Genomic DNA, 23,796 nt, shown 5'->3' with positions numbered 1-23,796 from the left:
TAAATTATTACAACATTCCCCACTGTGCTTGAAATGTAAATATTACAACATTCACAACCACACATACATTCCACAACTTGAATAATAAAAGATAGGAAATTAAGAAAACATTCAAACTACAATACACAAGGAGTTATAGTGGTTCGCCTGTGTGTTCACCAACTGTTAAACAACAACCACACAGAATGCTACTCCACTCCTAATACTCTCACATAGGGGATATTAGCGTTCACTATCAAAATAGGTTTCATAGGTTCACCTAAAACCTTCACAGTTGTGTCTTTTTAAATTGGGCTTACATAATCCAAAAACCCACACTTTCTGAGTTTTCTGGCTCTCCTCAGATAACCAAACACAATGAGATTTTTCTGGCTTAATCTCAAAAGAAACCAAAAACAAAATGTAAATTACAATAATTAAAATACTTAGATTTGTCCTTTGTAGCAGCCCGGAAAAACCAAGTTGGAGTAGAGGTTTAAATGTTAAAGTTCAATGTCCAATACTCACTTTATAATAGTTCTATGTTCTAATAGATTTTAAATTAAACCAAAATGGGCTAGCTTTAATTGATTTTGATTCCAGAAAAAGAAAAATAACACTTCCTCTTTTCAGATTAGATTGGAATACAAGAAACAAAATCAATTTAAAAACCTAAAGAAAGAGAATATTAAATATGCACACTTAGCTTAAAATGGAGATTACAATTACTTCAGATGTCCTCAATATTCAGAGATTCGTGCTCTATTTATAGGTGAGCAAATAGCATCTTCGACTGGTCCAGAGATTGCTACGACTAGTCTTAGAACCAATGGATATTTGAAAATTTTGAGTGTGATAAGATAAGGCAATTTCACGACTGGTCGTAGGTAGTCTACGACTAGTCGAAGGACACCTTCGACTGGTCTTAGGTTAATCATGACTAGTCGAACCCAAGCAAAATACATCACTGTAGTTTGAGTCATAAGTTCATGACTGGTTGAAGAAACAGTCGACACTGTTCATACGACTGGTCAAACAGACCCCAGGACTGGTCGAAGCTTAATAGAAAATTCTGAATTTTTTTAATAAACTTACGACTGGTCCAGGAAAATCTTAGATAGGTCAAAGCAGTACTAGGACTAGTTGAGAAAGATCCAGGACTAGTCTTAGAGCAGACTGGATTTCCAAATATAAAACATTTGCATTATGTATCCGAAATGACCTACTCTAAAGGTCAAACTAAGCTCAAACATACCTTAATAGTGAAGTAAGGACATTGAACCCTTAAGATATGTAACCTTTAAAGAAAGTGAAGCTTGAAATCTTGATGTAGCTTTTCCTTAAAAGCTTCAATTATGCAATCTTGAATCTTCACTTGTAACTTGTAAATTCAGTTGAACATTCTCGAGTCTTGACTTGTAAACATGTCTTGTCTCTTGAAGTCGATCTTGCAAGACAATGTTGTGGCTTGACATATCTTGAGTTGAGCATTGTGCTTCACTAATGTAGTCAACATCCTTACACTAAGACTCGCTTCATCCATACGTGCTTCATCCATACTGTGTCTCGAACATTTGCATTTATGTAATTCACAAAGTACAAACAGTGTTTTTGGCACCACAAATTTGACAACATAAAGGGGCTTTCAACCGTAGCACTTACAATCTCCCCCTTTGTCAAATTAGTGACAAAACACACTTTTAAGATATATTACATAAAGTAGAATATATGGTTAAAGAGTCATGCACCGGTTATTATTAACTGGCCCACATTCATAATCAATTCAACATATAGTCCACCTCTGCACATACCTGCACATACTCCTCCTGAGTAACATACATCACATAAATCCAATACCATAGACATCCATTAGGCATCCATTCTCCCCCTTTTTGTCACAATAGGACAAAGGAAGCAATGATCAAATGGCAAAGGAGTTAAAATGAAAGAGAGAGTAAACGTAAAAATTAAAAATCCGTAAATAGAGATAAGTCAAAAGCAGTAACAATTTCACAAACAGATAGAGCAGAAGAGTAATAATGTTATTATAGTCTAGTAGAATAAAAAGAACTAATCTGAGCCAGATGAAGGAGCAGGGATGGAAGGATCAAGTTGATGCATGCCCTTGTTCAAACGCCCAAGATATTTGCGCATATATTTGAACTGCGTGACATTAAAAACATACATATTCTCAACCTTCTCCTCCAATGCATGCAAACATGCATCAAACTCAGAAGGCTCATAATCTGGATCATTAGCAGAATCAGATTCAAGTTCTTCAAAAATATCATCCATGTTAATGTCATCATGAGGAAGATCACCAGCATTCTCCTCATTTCCAGCTTCAGCACCAACATTACCATCACCTTGGCCAGGAAGCAAATCCAGCTTCATCTTATTAAGGTTAGAATTGTTAAATATTAGATGATGGATCGAGGCCTCTCCAACAGGCATGTCGACCAACATATGTGTAGCCAACACAGTCATCAAATAAGCAAAAGGGATGTCACTATGACCTGGATGGAGTCGAAACTGAATAATGGAGTGACAAATTAAGGATGGTAAACAAACATGAACATCTCTGGCAATAGAATGAAGAACATGAATCATGAAGGACGTCAATTCGGATTTATTACCCGATTGAGGATACAAGTTAGACACAAAGATTTTGTGAAGAACTCTGTATTTGGGTAATAAAAACTTTGAGGGGAGCGCATTCCCTTTATGTGTCTAATGTACGTCCAAATTGCATAAGGCTCTAGTGAGCATACGTTTTTCAGTTTCTGAGGATTTTTTAGATAAGATATGGATGAGAATGCCCTCATCATTCACAGGAATTTCCATAAGAGCTGAAATCAAATAACGATCAACGTCAAATGGTCCTTCTCTTGTGGCTATTTTAAAAGTTAAAATTTTCAATGAAAACTCACTTATGCAAGCGAACATGGACTAGGCAATGGACCGATATGCTGGCCCACCCCAATGCAATAAGTTATCCCAACCTACAGTTTGAAGAATAGGAAGGATATCATACGGTACAACATGATCTACAGAAATAGGACGTTCTACAATAACATTCCTCAATCTAATATCCTGTACATAAGATGGATCTTCTTCGTAGAACCGAAGATGACGCTTGGTAATAGGAGTAGATTTGGAAGAAGATGGACCACGAGATGTTGTCTTTCTACTTCTAGATGCCATATGTAACAAAGATGTGAACGAAAAAAAGTGTTGCAATGGATTGAGAAATGGATTTTCTCAAATTAGATTTGGGTGAAGAAAAACCCCAAAGCTCAACAAAACTAGAAATAGACAACTTCAAGTAAGAGATAAAAGCAAACTTGGCAGAAATCCACAAGAAATAAGCAAATGGAATACTAACCTTGATGGATTTGGAAGGTGGGTTCGACTAGTCGGGCGTCGGCTTGTTGGAGAAGGAAATTGAAATAAGGAAGAAATGAAAATTTTCCCAATTTAAGTTAAACAGCGTGATTTACGACTAGTCGTGTGCTTTCTTTGATCAGTCCTGTCACGACAGGTCGAGGAAATCCTTGACTGGTCGAGTACCACCAAAAATCTGATTTCCAGTATATTTTACAAAATTTGAAATCTAAACAAAATATATACAATATGATAGAAATAGGCATAAATAATCATTTTAAAATGCACATACCAAGATCAAATTTCAATTTGTTAAACCTACTTTTGTCGAGCGGTTGAGTGAAAATGTCAGCATGTTGATTCTCGGTAGGGATATATTCCAAAGATATAACCTATTCTTCTACTAATTCATGAATATAATGAAATCTAATGTCAATGTGCTTGGTACGAGAATGCTAAATTGGATTTTTTGAAATATTTATGGCACTGGAATTATCACAATATAATAACATAGAATCCTATTTAATTCCATAATCACTTAGCATACATTTCATCCAAACAAGCTGCGTACATGCATTACCAGCTGCGATATATTCAGCTTCGGTAGTTGAAAGTGATATAGAACTTTGTTTCTTGCTAAACCAAGAAACTAAACAATTTTTGATATAAAAGCAACCACCACTGGTTGATTTTCTATCATCAAGATTACCAGCCTAGTCAGCATCCGAGTACCCAGCTAATTGAACACTAGTCTTGAGTGGATACTAGAGATCGAGATTAACAATACTTGCGACATATCTCATAATTCGCTTGACAGCAATCAAGTGTGATTCTTTAGGATCAGACTGATATCTAGCGCAAATACCAACACTTAGAGCAATATCAGGTCTACTAGCAGTTAAATACAGTGAACTACCAATCATACTTCGATATAATTTCGGATCCACATTTTTACCTGTAGAATCTTTTGAGAGTTTCAAACTTGTACTCACGGGAGTATCAAAATTCTTACCATTCTCAAATCCGAACCTTTTAATCAGGTTCAAGGCATACTTGGTTTGAGAAATAAAAATACCATCAGATTGTTGTTTTACTTGCACCCTAGGAAATAATTTAATTTTCCAACCATGCTCATTTCAAATTTAGATTTTATTAAATCTGCAAACTCAACAGTCATGTTAGTACATGTTGATCCATAAATAAAATCATCAACATAGATTTGAATCATTAAGATATCAACGTTATGTTTCTTAACAAAGAGCGTCTTATCGACACTCCCCATTTGAAAATTATGACTTAGTAAAAACTTGGTCAATTTTTTGTACCATGCCCTGGGAGCTTGTTTTAGAGCATATAAAGCCTTTTTAAGATGGTATACATGATTAGTAAGCTTAGGGTCTTCAAACCCTGTAGGTTGTTCAACATATACTTCTTCATGTAAATCGCCATTCAAAAAGGCATTCTTTACATCCATTTGATAAATTTTAAAATTTTTAAAGCATGCAATGGATATGAAAAGTCTAATTGATTCAAGGTAAGTAACTGCGGCAAAGGTTTCATTGTAATCAATGCCTTCTATTTGAGTGTACCCTTGAACAACCAATCTTGCCTTGTTTCGAATAATATTACCAAGTTCGTCAGACTTATTTTTGAAATTCTACTTTGTTCCAATAATATGTTTCTCTTTAGGTCTAGGAATAGGATACCAGACATAATTTCGAACAAATTGATTAAGTTCTTCCTGTATAGCTACTATCCAGTTTTCATCAGAAAGCGCTTCTTTTACATTTACCGGTTCAATCTGGGATGTAAAACACACGTAGTTACATATGTCTTCTAATTGTCTACGAATACGCACACCAGTGAGAGGGTTTTCAAGTATCTGATTGGTTGGATGATCTTTGAGAGTCCTTAGTTCAGAATTAACTTGATTTGATGAAGTATCTGGTTTGTCAATTAAAAGAACTTCATCATTATCTGAACTTAGGGTAGGTGTATTCAAGTGATCGTCAATGACTACATTGATGGACTCTTGAATCACACCATTCCTGTTGTTCAGAACACGATATGCCCGACTGTTTAAAGAGTATCCTAAGAAGATCCCTTCATCACTCTTTGTATCAAACTTTCTCAGATTTTCACGGTCACGTAAAATATAGCACTTGCTGCCAAAAACTCAAAAGTATTTGACAGTAGGCTTCTTATCAAACCAAAGTTCATAAGTAGTTTTATTATCAGACTTACATGTATACACTCGGTTGATAATATAGCATGCAGTATTTACGGCTTCAGCCCAAAGATTTCTAGGGAGCTTCATACTATTCAACATTATGTTTTCCATTTCTTGAAGCACTCTATTTTTTCTTTCCACAATTCCATTTTGTTGTGGTGTTTTAGGTGCAGAGAATTCATGCGATATTCCCTGATCGTTACAGAATTTCTCAAAACTACTATTCTCAAACTCAGATCCATGATCACTACGGATCTTACAGACTTGAAAGCCTTTTTTCAGTTTGTATCTGTTTGAGAATCTTTTTTACTTCATCAAGGGTTTCTGATTTATCCCTTAAGAAGGCTACCCAAGTGAATCTGGTAAAATCATCCACGATTACTAGTATGTATTTTTTGCCTCCTTGACTCTCCATCCTAGTAGGTCCTGTAGAGTCCATATGGAGAAGCTTGAGTGGTCTTGATGTGGCATTGGAGTTCACCTTTTTATGAAAGCTCCTTGTTTTCTTGCTATACTGGCATTCACCACATATTTTGTCTACTTTTTGTAATTTTGGTAGACCTCTTATTAGTTCTCTCTTGCTCAATCTGTATAAATTACGGTAGTGTATATGTCTAAGGCGTTTATGCCATAACTCAGTCTCATCAGTATGGACCATGTAACATAATTGTTTAGATGAGCTACCATCACTTACAATATAGCAGTTTTCAGAAGTCCTGCGACCAGTTAATATTACAGAACCCTTTTTGTTTAAATTTTCACAACCTTTATTAGAAAATTTCATACTATGATTGTTATCACATATTTGAGATATGCTTAAAAGGTTGTGTTTTAGTCCCTTAACATATAAAACATTTTTAAATAAGGGGAGGTTATAGAGTTGAACCGTACCTTGACCAATAATCTTGCAGTTGCTACCATCACCAAATGTGACTGATCCATCAGTCATATCTTAAAGATCGGTGAATAAAGCCTTGTCGCCTGTCATATGCCTGAAGCATCCACTATCAAGGTACCACTTCTAATTACTTATAGCTTTGAAAGCGGTGTGGGCAACCAAGCAAGTAACCTTAGGAACCCATTTCATAACTGTTTTGGGTTTAGAAGTATAGTTGGTCTTCTTGTATTTGTAATGACCCACTGAGTTAGATTTTAAGAGCTCCTTAAGCAAATCAACTATCTTTTCAGCTAAAGGATTTCAATTCTGATTTTTATAGTTGACATAATTGCTTTTAGATTTTTGAAAAGATTTAACATTTTTAGAAAAACTTTGATTAGTACTTTTTCCTTTTGAGTTTGAGGTTTCTCCTCTTAGAAACTTGGGAGGAGTATTCTTTTGTTTAGAAGGTATATTCTTATCATAGCCCAACCCGGATCTGTCACCATATTTTCTAGATCCGGATAGAAGTTTTTCTAACTTCGGATCATATTGAGCATACCTCCATGTATCCTTCAAACTCAGAAGAGAAGATACTTCATTTTTAAGTTTCTCATTTTCAGATTTCAGATTATTAATCAGGGAGATTTTGAATTCTAAATCGCATTTAGTCTTTTCAAAATAGTCTGAAATATGGGATTTTTCTAAAACAAGAGACTCAAAATTTTCTTTAAGTTTTAAAAACTTTTCTTTTTGAAGTTTTAGTTTTACAACAATTTTACAACTCTCCTTGTATAGGACATTGTAAGCATCTTGAAGATCTTCTTCATTTTCATGTTCACTATTTAGATTTTCTTCACTAGTTGAATCATCATGATCTGAAAAAGTAAACTTGGCTAAAGTCATAAGAGCTTTAACTTCATTGCCTAACTCGGTTTCAGAATCTTCTGATTCAGAAGAGGCTTCAGAATTAGACGATTCATCCCAAGTAGCCAACATTCCCTTCTTTTTGAGTTTTTCCTTTTTAGGACATTTGTTTGCTAAATGCCCATATTCTTAGCAGTTGTAACATTGACTATCTTTCAAAGATTTTCAAGTTTTTGATTTAGATTTAAGTCGTTTCTTATCATTTCACTTTTGAAAATCAACTCTGTTTTTTACTTTTGAAGATCTTGTAAAACTTTTTTTGCTAAAAGCGCCATATCATCTTCAGAATTTTCTAAATCAGAATTTTCTTAAGTAATACATTTAGAAGATTTAAGAGCGATAGATTTGCCTTTAGGAGCTTTAAAATTTAATTCATAGGTTTGTAAAGACCCAACTAGTTCTTCTACCCTCATATTGTCCGTATTACGAAGTTCCTAAATCGCGGTTACCTTAGAGTTGAACCGTTCAGGAAGTGAGCGTAGTATCTTTGCACACACTTTACTTTCTGGGATTTTATCACCAAGACCCCACGTAGAATTTACAATGTCATTTAATCTTGTATAAAAGTCCATAAACATTTCATTTTCCTCTATATGAATTTCTTCAAATTTGGTTGTGAGGAGTTGGACTTTAGATTTCTTGACAATTGAAGTACCCTCGTGTGTCATTTCTAAAATATCCCAAGCTTGCTTTACAGTATCACAGGATATAATTCTTTTGAACTCATCCGGTGATAGTGCGCAAGTGATTGCATTTAGTGCTTTTGCATTGGCACTACTCTCATTTTTCTAAAGAGTGGTCCATGAGAAATATGGTGTTACTCTCATTGATTTTGAACCATCGATCCCAGTCACTTCAGTGGTAGGTGGGTTCTATTCAGTCACTATGGCTTGCCACACACTCCCATCCATTGATTTGAGGAAAATTCTCATCCTAGCTTTCCAATAAGCATAGTTGGAGCCATCAAATGGTGGAGGCCTACTGACTGAAAGGCTATCAAAATTTGACATCTTATACATATAACTTAGATCATTAGCTCAGGAAATGAATCCAAGAATAAAGAATTAAATACGAGCTATTAAGCTTTAATACCACTTGAAAAGGCGAAGCTATATGCCCTAGAGGGGGTGAATAAGACTATGCCAAATTTAGACTATAACAACGGAAAAATGACAACCACATAAAATAAATCAATTCACAATGTTTAAAATGAAAAGCAGCCTCAATAATCAAGTATTGAGAGATTGAAACAAATGCAGTTCTAAGGACAACTTTATTTTTAGAACGTTCTTTATATCAAAAACTCAAACTAAAGAGCAATAAATAAATAGCAAAGAATTAAAAATTTATAAAAATTTAAATCTAAATTATTACAACATTCTCCACTGTGCTTGAAATGTAAATATTACAATATTCACATCCACACATACATTCCATAACTTGAATGATAAAAGATAGGAAATTAAGCAAACATTCAAACTACAATACATAAGGAGTTATAGTGGTTCGCTTGTGTGTTCACCAACTATTAAACAACAACCACACAAAATGCTACTCCACTCCTAATATCCTCACACAGGGGATATTAGCGTTCACTATCAAAAATAGGTTTCACAAGTTCACCTAAAACCTTCACAGTTGTGTCTTTTTAACTTGGGCTTACACAATCCAAAAACCCACACTTTCTGAGTTTTCTGGCTCTCCACAGATAACCAAATACAAAAAGATATTTGTGCACACATGCATTACTAGCTGCGATATATTCAAGTTTGGTTTGGGTTTTCAAGTTTAGGTTTAAGTTAAGGAGTTGAGATTAGGATTAGGTATAGGTTTTGGTTTAGGGATTTGGTACATTTAGGTTTTAGGTTTAGGTTTAGGTTAAGGTTATAGGTTTATGTTTAGGTTTAGGTTTATGTTATAGGTTATAGGTTATAGATATAGGGAATTGAGAATAGGTTAAGGTTTAGATGCAGGAAATAGGGTTCGGGTTCGGGTTCGGGTTTGGTTTTAGGTTTGGGTTTTCAAATTTAGCTTTAGGTTAAGGAGTTGAGATTAAGATTATGTGTAGGTTTAGGTTTAGGGATTTGAGAATACATTTAGGTTTTAGGTTTAGGTTTAGGTTTAGGTTTATGTTATAGGTTATAGCTTTAGGGAATTAAGAATAGGTTAAGGTTTAGGTTTAGGAGATCGGGCTCGAGTTTGGGATCGGGTTTAGGTTTAGGCTTAGGTTTTAGGTTATAAGTTATAAGTTAAGGTTTAGGTTTAGGTTTAGGTTATAGGTTTTGGTTAAGGTTATAGGTTTAGGTTTGGGTTTAGGTTATAGGTTATATGTTTAGGTTTAGGTTTAGGTTATAGGTTTAGGGATTTAAGAATAGGTTTAGGTTATAGGTTTAGGTTTAGGAATTCAGGTTCAGGTTTGGGTTCAGGTTATATGTTTGGGTTAAGGTGTAAGTTTAAGTGAATTAAGTTTAGGTTATAGGTTTAGGTTTAGGTTTATGTTTAGTTTAATTTTAGGCTAAGGGATTAGGGATTCAGATTCGGGTTCGAGATCGGGTTTAGGTTTGGGTTTTCAACTTTATGTTTAGGTTTAGGTTAGGGAGTTGAGATTAGGATTAGGATTAGGATTAGGTGTAGGTTTAGGTTTAGGGATTTGAGAATACATTTAGGTTTTAGGTTTAGTTTTAGGTTTTAGGTTAAGGTTAAGGTTAAGGTTATAGGTTTAGGTTTAGGTTTAGGTTATAGGTTATAGCTTTAGGGAATTGAGAATAGGTTAAGGTTTAGGTTTAGGAAATCGGGTTCGGGTTCGGGATCGGGTTTAGGTTTGAGTTTTCAAGTTTAGGTTTAGGTTAAGGAGTTGAGATTAGGATTAGGTGTAGGTTTAGGTTTAAGGATTTGAGAATACATTTAGGTTTTAGGTTTAGGTTTAGGTTTTAGGTTTAGGTAAAGTTATAGGTTATAGGTTTTGGTTTAGGTTATAGGTTTTGATTTTGGTTAAGGTTGTAGGTTTAGGTTTAGGTTAAGGTTTAGGTTTAGGTTATAGGTTTAGGTTTAGTTTAGGTTATAGGTTATATGTTATAGGTTTAGGTTTAGGTTTAGGTTTATGTTTTAGGTTATAGCTTTAGGGAATTGAGAATAGGTTAAGGTTTAGGTTTAGGAAATCGGGTTCGGGTTTGGGATCGGGTTTAGGTTAGGGTTTTCAAGTTTAGGTTTAGGTTTAGGTTAGGGACTTGAGATTAGGATTAGGTGTAGGTTTAGGTTTAGGGATTTGAGAATACATTTAGGTTTTAGGTTTAGGTTTAGGTTATAGGTTTAGGTTTAGGTTATAGTTTTAGGTTATAGGTTTAGGTTTAAGTTACAAGTGTAGGTTATAGGTTTAGGTTTAGGTTAGTTTATAGGTTAAGGTTTAGGGAATTGAGTTTAGGTTATAGGTTATAGGTTATATGTTACAGGTTAAGGTTTAGGTTTTAGGTTAAGGTTTAGGTTTAGGTTAAGGTTTAGGTTTAGGTAATAGGTTTTGGGATTTGAGAATAGGTTTAGGTTATAAATATAGGTTTCGGTTAATGTTGTAGGTTATAAGTATAGGTTTAGGTTAATGTTGTAGGTTATAAGTTTATGTTAATGTTGTAGGTTATAGGTTATAGGTTTAGGATTTGAGAATACATTTACATTTTAGGTTTAGGTTTAGGTTTTATGTTTAGGTTAAGGTTACTGGTTTAGGTTTAGGTTATAAGTGTAGGTTATAGGTTTAGGTTTAGGTTTAGGTTTAGGTTTAAGTTATAAGTTTAAGTTTAGGATAAGTCTGTGTGAACTTACCAATAGGTTGGATCTCAAATAACCACCATGGTGGGTCCCAGGAAGGAATCAACGATCGAGGGCACTGTCCCCACCATGATGTTTAGTTTTAGGTGTAGATTTAGGTTTAAGGTTATACTAGGGTCTGCTCCAACAATTTTGAGCTAATACATAAACACGGCCTGTCTAAATGGCCAGGCCAATCTAATGTTATCCATAGGAAATGGACAGTCTTCATGGTCATAACAGCAGTTCCCACCTTCCAAGGACCCCCGCTCAACGTCCGGATAGCTCCGACGCACATCTAGGTCTGCTCCATCAATTTTGAGCAAATACATAAACACGGCCTGTCCAAATGACAAGGCCACTCCAATGCTGTCCATAGGAAATGGACAGCTTCATCATGGTTATAACAGCGGTTCCCACCTTCTAGGGACCCCCACTCAACATCCGGATAGCTCCGACGTACATCCGGGTCTGCTCCATCAATTTCGAGCTAATATATTTAAAAACAAGTTAGGCATCTATTTTTTTGGATGAGAACCAATCTTCCAGACTATTCATCAGGCAGTCCCTACAATGGAATATTCCATCTATGCATCTATTGACCAACAAATGAGATCCAATCTTCCAGACTATTCATCAGGCCATCCACACAAGAAACAATCCCCATTCTACAGGAAGTCAACATCTATAAAATAAAAAATTACAACTTAGAATACAAAATTCAAAGAAGAAGAAGAAATCACTTGAAATGTATCATAATGCATGATTAATGGTTCCATATGGCTAGAACTTGTTTTAATATTTCTATGTGCTAATGTCATCTCTTATCTAACTTGTTCATAAGCTCACACAGACTTAGGGTTTGCCTTCACATTGTTCATCTATATTACCACTTTGGATCGATAATCATTAATTCCTTACCATTTTATCAGAGCTAGAGAAATATCCAAGACATCCATCAAATGGATCTAGAGAAATATCCAAGAAATACATCAAATGGATCTAACCATGTAGACGATCTGTCCCAAAAATTAGGTTGTTTTATTCTTCAAGCAAACAAAATGTTAAGAACAAGTTGATGGCCTGACAACATGATCATGCATCAAATATCTTTAAAACACTTACATATATGTGTAAGCCACACACAGATAGATTCACATTGCATGTGTGTGCATGGCAACATGATCATGCACAAAATATCTTAAAAATACTTGCCTCGGATTTGTGGCTAACGAAATTACCAAGTCTATTTGAAACTTGCCGTGAAGGTTGATTCAGTTTGCACTGGATAAACTAGGCTTAGAAACTCAACCAACTTGTTAATTAGATATGGAGAATTGCAACTACTCAGAACCAAAGAAAATGACATAAATCAGATGAAATAACTCAAACCATCCCTCCTATAATGGTGTTCCAAGAAACTAAGTTCCTTTCATGCATTTCATCGAACAACTGGTGGGCATTAATCATTCTCTCACATATTACATGCATTAACAACATCTTCCAACATAGAACACAGGGAAAAACGATTTCCAAAAGGGATTCTGACCAGCAACATCAAAAAGAAAAAAAAATCATCTCCCCACCTCAAAATTGAACGAGATTCAAGTAACATTTGTAGCTAGCTAGAAGCTGTTGAAAGCATAAGATCTATGTGTTTTCAAATGAAAGCAAGAACAAAATCAATCGAGATAATGTTTAGGGTTCTGAGGGGAAGGACTTACCTCAATCAAACTGAGTTCTTGTAGAGACTCCCTTGTAACACATGAGCTAGAACAAAGAAAACCCTAGGTTAGGGGTTTACCAAAATTCCCAATTCGGGGTCCACATTCAAATCAGTAAGCCATAAAATCCCTAAATGGGGGTCCACATCAAATTGGGAATCCACAAATTACTAAATCCCCAAATTCCTAAATCAACATTAAGATTGAGAGAGATTGAAGGACAGAGATACCTCACGTTCGTGATTGAGTCTTCAACCGAGCTCAGAGAGAGAGAGAGAGAGAGAGAGAGAGAGAGAGAGAAGGGCGAGCGTGGGCAGGGAGGGCGTCATTTTGGCTCCCTCCCTTTTTTTAGATCAAACAGAGAGAGAGAGAGAGAGAGAAAGAGAGAGAGATGATGGAGTGGATTAGGGCACGCGAGAGAGAGAGAGAGAGAGAAAGAGAGAGAGAGAGATGATGGAGTGGATTAGGGCACGCGAGAGAGAGAGAGAGAGGAGATGGAGAGGATTAGAGAGAGAGAGAGGGGTGGGGGGATGGAGAGGATTAGAGAGAGAGGGTCGAGAGAGCGCTAACGCTCCTCGAGCTCTGAGTTGTATGAACGGTTTAAAGGATATCAAAGTTAAATGGGCCCCACTGTGATGCATGTCGACCATCAACACCGTGCATTTGATGGGCCCCCTTTAAATTATGAGATATCCCAAAAATCAGCCGTATACAGAACTTAGGTGGGCCATACCATCTAAAATCATGTGAAGAAATGCCTCAAACATATAAAAGCACTTGATGGGGCCCACCTGAAATTTTGATGCGTATGAAACATGGTCTGACTCCTCATCCAAGTGGGACACACATAACGGATGGTCTGGATTTGTGAACCACATCTCGGTGGGCCAACAAATGATTATGAGTATTTTAATGGAGGGTAACCCCTCTCAACTTTTGTATGTGGTGTGGCCTAAAAAAGTCACGGATTGACTTGATTTTTAAGCCCCAGGCCCACCATGGAATGGTGAATCATAGTGGGGCCCACATAGCTCTACTGTATGAGAAGTTCCCATGAGCTCGACCGTATGGAACCTTTTCCCGTACACACACACATATGGGAAAAGGTACTATGCGCTCGACCTTACGAGTCCATCCCATGAGGTCGAGCTGTGTGGGACCCACCGTGATGCATTTCGAACATCTACCCCATCAGTCAGATGCACCATTCCATCGTGGGTCTAGGTCTCAAAAATCAAGTCAATCCGTGACTTGTGTGGACCACACCACATACAGAAGTGGGGAGGGGCCGTGCACCATTAAAACATTCATAATCATTTTTTGGGCCCACCAAGATGTGGTTTACAAATCCAGCCCATCCATTATGTGTGTTCCACTTGGATGAGGGTTCAGACCAAGTTTCAGTAGCATTCAGAACTCAGGTGGGCCCCAACAAGTGCTTTTATATATTTTAACGGTGTTTTCACATGATTTTAGATGGTATGGCCCACCTGAGTTCCATATATGGCTGATTTTTGGGATATCCCATAATTTAGAGGGGACCCATCAAATGCACAATGTTGATGGTCGACACGCATCACGGTGGGGCCCACACAGCTTGACCTCACGGGAGCTTATCGTGACGTCGAGCACATAGTGTATGTATATATATAAAATAAATTATAAAATTATTATATATCCATCATTAAAATCCTCCTGAGGCCCACTATATTGTTTATTTGACATCCAATATGTTGATTAGGTCATACAGGGCCAGATGAAGGGGAAAAACAAAAATCAGTTTGATCCAAAACTTTTATGGCCCCAAAATGTTTTTTAATGGTTGTTACTCATTCAACACTGTTTCCTGGAATGTGGTCCACTTAAGATTTGGATGTATCTCATCTTTGGTCTCATACCGTAAGATGATCTTTAAAAATAGATAGACGACATGGATTAAACACATACATCATGGTAGGGCTCACAGAGCACCAATCACCAGCCATTGGATGGTGTCAGGGGGAGTAGCCAATCCATTCCCCTTATTTGTGGTGTGGTCCATTTAATCTTTGAATATGATTCATTTTTTGGATAATTCTCTAAAATTATCTCAAAAAATGGATGAACGGTGTGGGTTGATCCCTAATTTTCGGTAAATCCAAAACTCAATTGTACAATACCATGTGAAACAGTGTGGAATAATGATTTCCACCGTTGATACCTTCCTTGGGCCCACAATAATGTTTATTTGACATCCAACATGTTTATAATATCGAAAAGATATAAATGAAGAGAAAACACAAACATCAGCTTGATCCAAAACTTCTATGAATGTTATTTTTAATGATGGACGTTTAGTCCCTACTTTGTAGTCCACTTAAGCTTTGGACCCGCTCTATTTTTTGGTTAATATCTTAAAATGATCCAAGAAAAGCGTTGAACAGTATGGAGAAAGTTAATCCACAACTTTGGTGCGCTAAGAGCTAAAAAATAAAGTCAATCCATGACTTGGGTGGGCCACACCACATAATATAATGGAGAGGGGTTTCCTTAAAACATTCATAATCATATATTGGGTCTACCTAAATGCGATTCACATATCCAGCCCACTCATTATGTGTGTCCCACTTGGATGAGGGGTCAGACCAATTTTCAGGTGCATCCAAAACTCATGTGGGCCCCACCAAGTGCTTTAATATTTTTTAGGATGTCTTCACATAGTTTTAGATAGTATGGCCCACTTGAGTTTTGTATATAGATGATTTTTGAGATATCTCATAACCTAAAGGGGACACATCAAATCCATGGTGTTGATGTTCGACACACATCATGATGGGGCCCAAAAAACTTACTAACATCAATTCTTAGGTTCTCACGAGGGCAATAAGTTGGGTCACAATTTTGACTAGAATATTTTGCCCATTTTACATGTCTGGTACATTCACTCTATTTTACTGATCAATACTCTCAATTTGACTAGTTACTCGCCTCAATCAAGCTACATATGAGAAAAGATATTGGGCATACCAAGATTGATCAACAATTTCGGTGAAATTTGATTTAAACATCTGAAGTTATTTACTCTTCAATTTGAACTGAGTAGATTGTCCAAAAATGGTTAAATGTTGTTCATAATATCAAAAATATATGAATGAATAGAAAACATAAACATCAGCTTGCTCCAAAACTTTTATGGCCTCCAAGAAATTTTAAATGGTAGAGGTTTAATCACACTATTTCATGTGGTGTGGTCCACTTGAGCTTTGGATATGACTCCTTTTTGTTCTTTAGACCTCAAATTATCTGTTAACATGGATGAACGGAGTGGATAAAATAAATAAATAATAGTGGACCTCACAAAGTTTACTCTGGTTAGGGTAACGAGTAACTCACCTAAATATGCTGGAGAAAGGTAATTGTTTTTGGACAATCTGATCAGTCCATATTGAAAAGTAAACAACTTCAGATGTTTAAATCAAAATTCACTCAAATTGTTGATTAATCTTGTTTGCCCAATATCTTTCTCATATGTAGCATGATCGGGGCGATTAACTAGTCAAATTGAGGATAATGATTAGTAAAATAGAGTGAATGGACCAGACATGTAAAATGGGTCAAATATTCTGGTCAAAATTGTGACCTAACTTATTGACACCCTAAGAACCTAAGAATTAATATTAGTAAGTTTTGTGGGGCCCATCATGATGTGTGTCGAACCTATGATTTATAATATCGTAACACAACAGTGGTCCTTTATCAGTGTCATTTTATACAGGTGTTGAGAGTTCCAACTCCACAGAAGCAAAAACTTATACTTGAGACAATTACTGATGAAAAATAAATAAATGAGTGAGGATGATAGCTATCCCCCCTTTTGAAATCATGTTGAATTTCTTGACTGTATAGATTAGGAGTGAATCCCAACGGTTTACGATTTGCATATCAGGTTTTTAGGTTGTTTGAACTGCATACTTCTAAAATCCATTTCCTTTCAGATGAAATGTGTAGCCTTTGGTATCCCTAGTTTGATTAGACATGACTGCCTCCAAACAGATGTGAAGCATCTCTTAGTTTAAATGCAGGCAATGTCGTTTTTTTTTTTTGGTGTGTGATATTTGCTAATGGCATTGATTTTTCATAGTCATGAAGTGATTGTTTTAATCCATTCTTTAGGACCATTTGATTTAAAAATTTCTCCCTCATTCATCTTTACTTTTTGGTTGGAATATTTGAACTTCTTTCATAATGAATTTTTATTTATAACATGTTCTAGCAGCTAATTTAGGCTATTTAATTGAATATGCACATTTTTTTCAATAATGTGCAACCAACCCGGATGTGCGTCGAAGCTATCCGTGTAGCATATTCAATGGTTAAAGTTTCCGTTCTCACTATTTCCCGTAGTATGGCCCACTTGGACAATGGATCTATCTCATTTTTTAGATCACATTCTATCATGATTCGGAGAAAATAATGGACAGAGTAGATTTTACACTGTCATCACAGTTGGCCCACAATAATTCATATCTTTTTGTGTTTTCTCTTCATTCATATCTTTTTGATATTATGAACATGTTGGATGTCAAATAAACATTACTATGGGCCCAAGGAAGGTATCAACGGTGGAAATCATTATTCCACATTGTTTCGTGTGGCATGGTCCACTTGAGTTTTGGATTTATCAAAAATTTGGGATTAACCCACACTGTTCATCCATTTCTCGAGATCATTTTAGAGAATTATCTAAAAAATGATTCATATTCAAAGATTAATTAAATGGACCACACCACAAATAAGGGGAACAAATTGACTACTCCCCTTGACACCATCCAATGGCTGGTGGTTGGTGCTTTGTGGGCCCCACCATGATGTATGTGTTTAATCCATGCCGTCTATCTATTTTTAAAGATCATCTTATGGCATGAGACCTAATCAACAGATTGGATGTCGAATAAACAGTACAGTGGGCCTTCGGAGGGTTTTAATGGTGGATATCCAATCACTGTTGTTTTCCTGTGGTGTGGTTCACCTAAGATTTATATCCCTCTCATTTTTTGGATCAATCAATAAAATGAAATGTAAAAATGGATGAACGGAATGGATGATATACATACATCATGGTGGGGCCCACAGAGCACTGACCATCAGTCACGGGGCTGGTGACAGGTGGAGTAGACAATCCGTTTCCTGGATTTCCTGCCAAAGCCTTTAGCAAGAAGTTCTTGCGCGATGATATTGGGTGGGCCCCATAGATTTTGTGAGAAATCCAGCCCATCCATCTGTTTTTTGAGGTCATTTTAGAATGTGTGACCAGAAATGAGATGTATCCAACACTCTAGTGGGCCACATGAGAAGAAACAGATGGAATTCAATGAGCACTGTTGAAGCATTCTTATGGCCATAAAAGTTTTGTATCATGCTATCTTTCTAGTGTTTTCACTTCATCCTATAGGGAATGACCTTATAAACGGTTTGGATAGCATATAAACATCAAGATGGAGCCCAGGTAGGTTTCAACGGTAGGAATTTCTTTTCCATATTTTCCCTCTCGTGTGACCCACTTGAGTTTTGTATCCATCTCATTTTTGGTCGTAAATCCTAAAGTGAGCTCACAAAATGGATGGATGGAATGGATTTCTTACATATATTGCAGTGGGCTCCACCCAGCATCCTTGCATTGGAAGCTCCTGCGAAAGCCGCGTCCCTCCATTTTCCCTCTCACATATAGAGCCGCACCCGAAAGAAAAAAAAAATCCCGCCCCAAAGTCGTGCCCAAATCTCTCTCTCTCTCTCTCTCTCTCTCTCTCTCTCTCTCAAATTTCCTCCATTTTCCCTCTCTTCCATCAATCTCCAACATCTTGATCCTCCTCGGCCTCACACACCCCCAATTCAATTCATTTAAAACCCTAATTCAAGCAAGGTCCCTATCCCAGAGGATGCAAAATCCAGCCCTAGGAGAATCTCTGGCAATTCCATCTGAATCTCGAACCATTCCACCAAATTTGACTTTAGTACATCTCACTCTCTGTCGAATCTTCTCTTCCTTTCTCCCAATGCAAACATATATGGTGTTTAGGGCTGTTGATCTGCAGGGCCACAACTTGGATGGGCCATAGTTCGAAGATTGCAACAATCAAACAAATATCACCACATAAGTTTTACCTGTTGAATGTCAGTCATTGCTCTTTTTCTCTCTGTTATTTTTTTATTTATTTTTATTTTTTTAATTAGATGCCTATGGCAATCCAAACTCATTGGATATGGCCCATTCATGTGGTGGCACACAAAATCAATGGTCCTGATTACTGTAAACAAGTGCCCTGCGTTAGCAGGCGTGTCTTTCCACTATATGTTCTCATTTCCATCTCTCAAATTCTCAGATCAGATCTTTGAAGAAGATTGTAAGACTGCGGAAGTTTACAAAGCTCGAACCAAAGACGTTGTTGCAACTGTCCATGGATTTAATGGTGAGATGTTTGTTATTGCTATTTATATAAATGTCAATGCAATTGCCATGTAATTCTTTATTTTACTTCCAATGACATCATAATAAGTGGCCCACACATGTATGAGAAAAGAGATGGTTGGAAAAGATAAATGTCCAGCAGTTATATTCGATGTATGTGTGCAGCTTACCTGACAAGTGTTAGGTTCTAGTTTAGAGCTTGAGAACTGGTAAAGGAAATTCACATGAGGAGAGTTTGGACAGTCTGACATCTGCCCCATTGATCAGGTGTAATCCACCATTTACATGCCCTAATCCTAAAAATTTGGCCATCCGCTAATCAAGTGGGCCCCACATGTATGAGAAAATGGATGGTTGGAAAAGTAAGGCCAATGATTATACTCGATGTACATGCGTGGCCCACCTTGCAATTGGACTGCCTTGATTTTTGGGCCAGGAATGCTCACAGCAGGGCTTGTTCGTCTTCTTGCTGGTATTCTGTTTCTTTTGTGCATCTAAACTGTGTCAATGGGGGATTCTGCCGAGTAATAAGATCGTGGCCGTCTATTTGAGAAACTTCATTTGTACTTATCTTTTCCTATCAATCTTCAATATTTAAATATAACAAAGAGTTAAGTAATGTTTGATTTGTGATTAGTGTATTTGTGTTTGGATGTATTATGCTTAATTAAAGTGAAACCAATAGTTTAGAGTAGAGGCTTAAAACAAACTGTTTCTCCATGTTTATTCTGCTTCTGGTCTAGTCACTCTTCATCTAGAGAGGAACTGCACTTGTAGCATTTACAATTATAAAAGGAGTTTCAACTGTCCTTGTATAATTTACTTTAATTTTAGCTATATTCATGGGATGTTAACTATAAAAGGAAAGACTGAAGATTCAATGACTAGGATTTTCCAAATTTGGGATTTTTGTGTGTGCGTGTGTGTGGCACATGTACAAACTCGGCATAACAAGGATCTTCCTTGTTCTTTACAAACAGGGAACTTGCCCTCTTATAATGAATCATTTTCTTTTGAAAGACAATTACTAAGAATGATCTCTCAATAACTTTATTAACATTACATCTACTTCCCAGAATTGATATCCTTAATCATAAAGTGCATCTTCTTGGTGAGGAATAAATGCTAAATCAGGTCAGTGAAAGAATGCTAAATCAATCCAGTGGGCTGAGGAATAAATGATATGTGGTCTCTTCTACAACACAACTTGATACTCACCATCAACACATTGAAAAAAATTTGGTGACAAAGAGTTGTTATACATGTTGTCTTCTCATATATCTTTTTGATGATGCTTTTCTTCTTCTTCATGTGTAATTTTTTAAATTTCATCTGTTAATGCTTTGGTTAGACTTGCACTCTTGTTCATGTAGCTATCAGATGTCGACATTTATCTTAATGATAGAATCACTATAAGAATTTCATTTATGCATATTCTGAAGCTTTAAAGAGTGTTATGCAGATTTTATGGGAAATTGGAACATCTAGGTACACTGGTTCTAGAACCACATGGATAAAGGTGCGGACCTCTGCCTTTAAATCGTTGACCCATTATGACATAGGGTTGGTAGCTCCCTTGTACTCAGCCACTTGAACATCACACTTGAGCACAATAATCCATTCATTCTTTATTATGCCAAAATCTCTTAAATGATTTATCTACGTGTTGCCTTCCTTTTAGTTTTGTTGTAGTATAGTCATTTTATTTTATAAGCATATGTCATTCAAGGTGACCTTTAAAGAGGATGCTTATGAAAGGGAAAACTTTCTGGCTACAAAATATCCTTACAGGCATTAGATATATAATCTTTATATATAATCTTTCTAGATTTGGGGCCATTTTTTAGTCTCGAGCTATTTTCATGCTTGATGTTTCAACCAAACCAGGATCATTTGTTTTCTTGATGTGTGTGATGTTTTCAGGCAGCAGTTGAGGAGGGTATTGTTGTTGGGGGTGGTTGTATGCTGTTGAGACTTGCATCAAAGGTGGATTCCATCAAGGATACTCTTGAAAATGATGAGCAGAAGGTAGATAAATGAATGTTTGATGGTTTGCACGTCTATTTTGTGTTCGTAATATGGGTCTTGATTATTTTGTTTTGACTCATTTGCAGGTTGGAGTAAAGATTGTTAGGAGGGCTCTGAGCTATCCTCTTAAGTTGATTGCCAAAAATGTAGGTGTCAATGGAAGTGTGGCCACTAAGAAGGTGATTACACCATCAAACTGAATTAAGGCTCGCAAAACTTCTTGAAGCTTTTTATATTCTATTGCATTGAATGTACCATTTTGATTGTAGTTCCCTTTAGGTTCTTGTCAGCACAATATGAAGTATGGATACAATGCTGCAACAGGAAAATATGAGGATCTAATGGTTGCAAGAATAATTGACCCTACTAAGGCAAGTTGCTTTTTCATTTTTAGATTTGTTCTCTTTGTAGTTCTGATCTCTTCACATATTTTGAAATAAAATTGTATGTTTGGCACATGCATTAGCACAAGACATAAGGAAGTGCAAGCTGTGGTTGGAACATGACCAAAAAACTGCACATATTATATTAACCTTTTGGTTTTCCCTTTGGATTTAAACCACCCACAATGTTACATTTAATAATGTAATTGATAGCCCTTTAAAAATGGATGGTTAGGACCACTGGATTAGTGTGATTTTAGAGTTATTCTACATTGATGATTAGACCCTTGACTAGAAAGATTAATTTTTGGTTCATGACACATCTACACTAGATACCATAAGTTGTGCATTTGATATCCAATCTGTCCATCGCATTCGCCAACACATTTTCTTCTTATATCCCAAAACTTAGGTCCGAATGTGCATCGGAGCTATCCAGATGTTAAGCAGAAACCGCTGTTATGACCATGATGAAGCTGTCCATTTTGCATGGACAATAATATGGGTGGCCTAGTCATTTAAACAGGCCCGTGTTTATGTATTAAACATTGATGGAGCAGACCCGGATGTGCGTCGGAGCTATCCGGATGTTGAGCAGGGTCCCTGAAAGGTGGGAACTGCTGTTATGACCATGATGAAGCTGTCCATTTCCTATGGACAACATTGGAGTGGCCCGGGCATTAGGACAGGACGTGTTTATGTATTAACTTGAATTTGTTGGAGCAGACCCGGATGTACGTCGGATCTATCCGGATGTTGAGTAAGGGTTCCTAAAAGGTGGAAGCCATTGTTATGACCATGATGAAGCTGTCCATTTTCTATGAACAACATTGCAGTGGCCTAGCCATTAGGACAGGCTGTGTTTATGTATTAGCTCGAATTTGTTGGAACAGACATGGATGTGCGTCGGAGCTATCTGGATGTTCTAGATCAAGTCCCATCAATGGTGGTTAAACCTAAACTTAAACCTATAACCTAAACCTATAACCTAAACCTAAACCTAAACTTATAACCTAAACTTAAACCTACACCTAAACCCAAACATATAACCCAAACCTGAACCCGAACCCAAATTCATAAACCTAAACCTATAACCTTAACCTTAACCTATAACTGATAACCAAAGCTAAACCTAAACTTAAACCTATAACATAAACCTATAACCTAAACCTATTCTCAAATCCCTAAATCTAAACCTATAACCTGAACCTATAACCTACAACATTAACATAAACTTATAACCTAAAGCTATTCGCAAATCCCAAAACCTATAACCTAAGCCTATACTTATAACCTAAGCCTATTCTCAAATCCCAAAACCTATAACCTAAACCGAAACAATGACCTAAACCTAAACCTTAACTTATAATATAGAACCTATAACCTATAACCTAAACTCAATTCCTTAAACCTTAACCTATAAACTAACCTAAACCTAAACCTATAACCTACACTTATAACCTAAACCTAAATCTATTCTCAAATCCCTAAACCTAAACATATACCTAATCCTATCCTCAACTCCCTAACCTAAACCTAAACCTAAACTTGAAAACCCAAACCTAAACCCGATCCCGAAACTGAACCCGATTTCCTAAACCTAAACCTTAACCTATTCTCAATTCCCTAAAGCTATAACCTATAACATAAACCTAAACCTAAACCTAAACCTATAACCTAAACCTAAACCTTAACCTAAACCTAAACCTAAACCTATTCTCAATTTCCTAAAGCTATAACCTATAACATAAACCTAAACCTTAACCTAAACCTATAACCTAATCCTAAACCTTAACCTAAACCTAAACCTAAACCTATAACCTTAACCTAAACCAAAACCTATAACCTAAACCTTAACCTATAACCGATAACCTATAACCTATAACCTAAACTTATAACCTAAACTTATAACCTATAACCTAACCTAAACCTAAACCTAAAACCTAAATGCATTCTCAAATCCTTAAACCTAAACCTGTACCTAATCCTAATCTCAATTCCTTAACCTAAACCTAAACTTG

At 36.4% G+C, this 23,796-nt stretch overlaps 2 long non-coding RNA genes across 2 annotated transcripts; both read left to right on the top strand.

Moving 5' to 3' along the window:
* Positions 1 to 18,687: 18,687 nt before the first annotated feature.
* LOC131252122 (uncharacterized) lies at positions 18,688 to 21,174 on the top strand. The gene is made up of 3 exons (XR_009174198.1): positions 18,688 to 18,909; positions 19,279 to 19,365; positions 20,827 to 21,174. It is a non-coding gene; the product is annotated as an uncharacterized LOC131252122 (long non-coding RNA).
* A 106-nt stretch (positions 21,175 to 21,280) lies between these two features.
* On the top strand, positions 21,281 to 21,758 carry LOC131252121 (uncharacterized). Its single transcript, XR_009174197.1, has 3 exons — positions 21,281 to 21,392; positions 21,479 to 21,571; positions 21,672 to 21,758. It is a non-coding gene; the product is annotated as an uncharacterized LOC131252121 (long non-coding RNA).
* Positions 21,759 to 23,796: the final 2,038 nt, after the last annotated feature.

Source organism: Magnolia sinica, chromosome 7 (genome assembly GCF_029962835.1).
Source record: "Magnolia sinica isolate HGM2019 chromosome 7, MsV1, whole genome shotgun sequence".
NCBI classification, from domain to species: domain Eukaryota; kingdom Viridiplantae; phylum Streptophyta; class Magnoliopsida; order Magnoliales; family Magnoliaceae; genus Magnolia; species Magnolia sinica.
The sequence above is the reverse complement of the archived record's forward strand: the minus strand, read 5'-3'. Positions and strand labels throughout refer to the sequence as shown.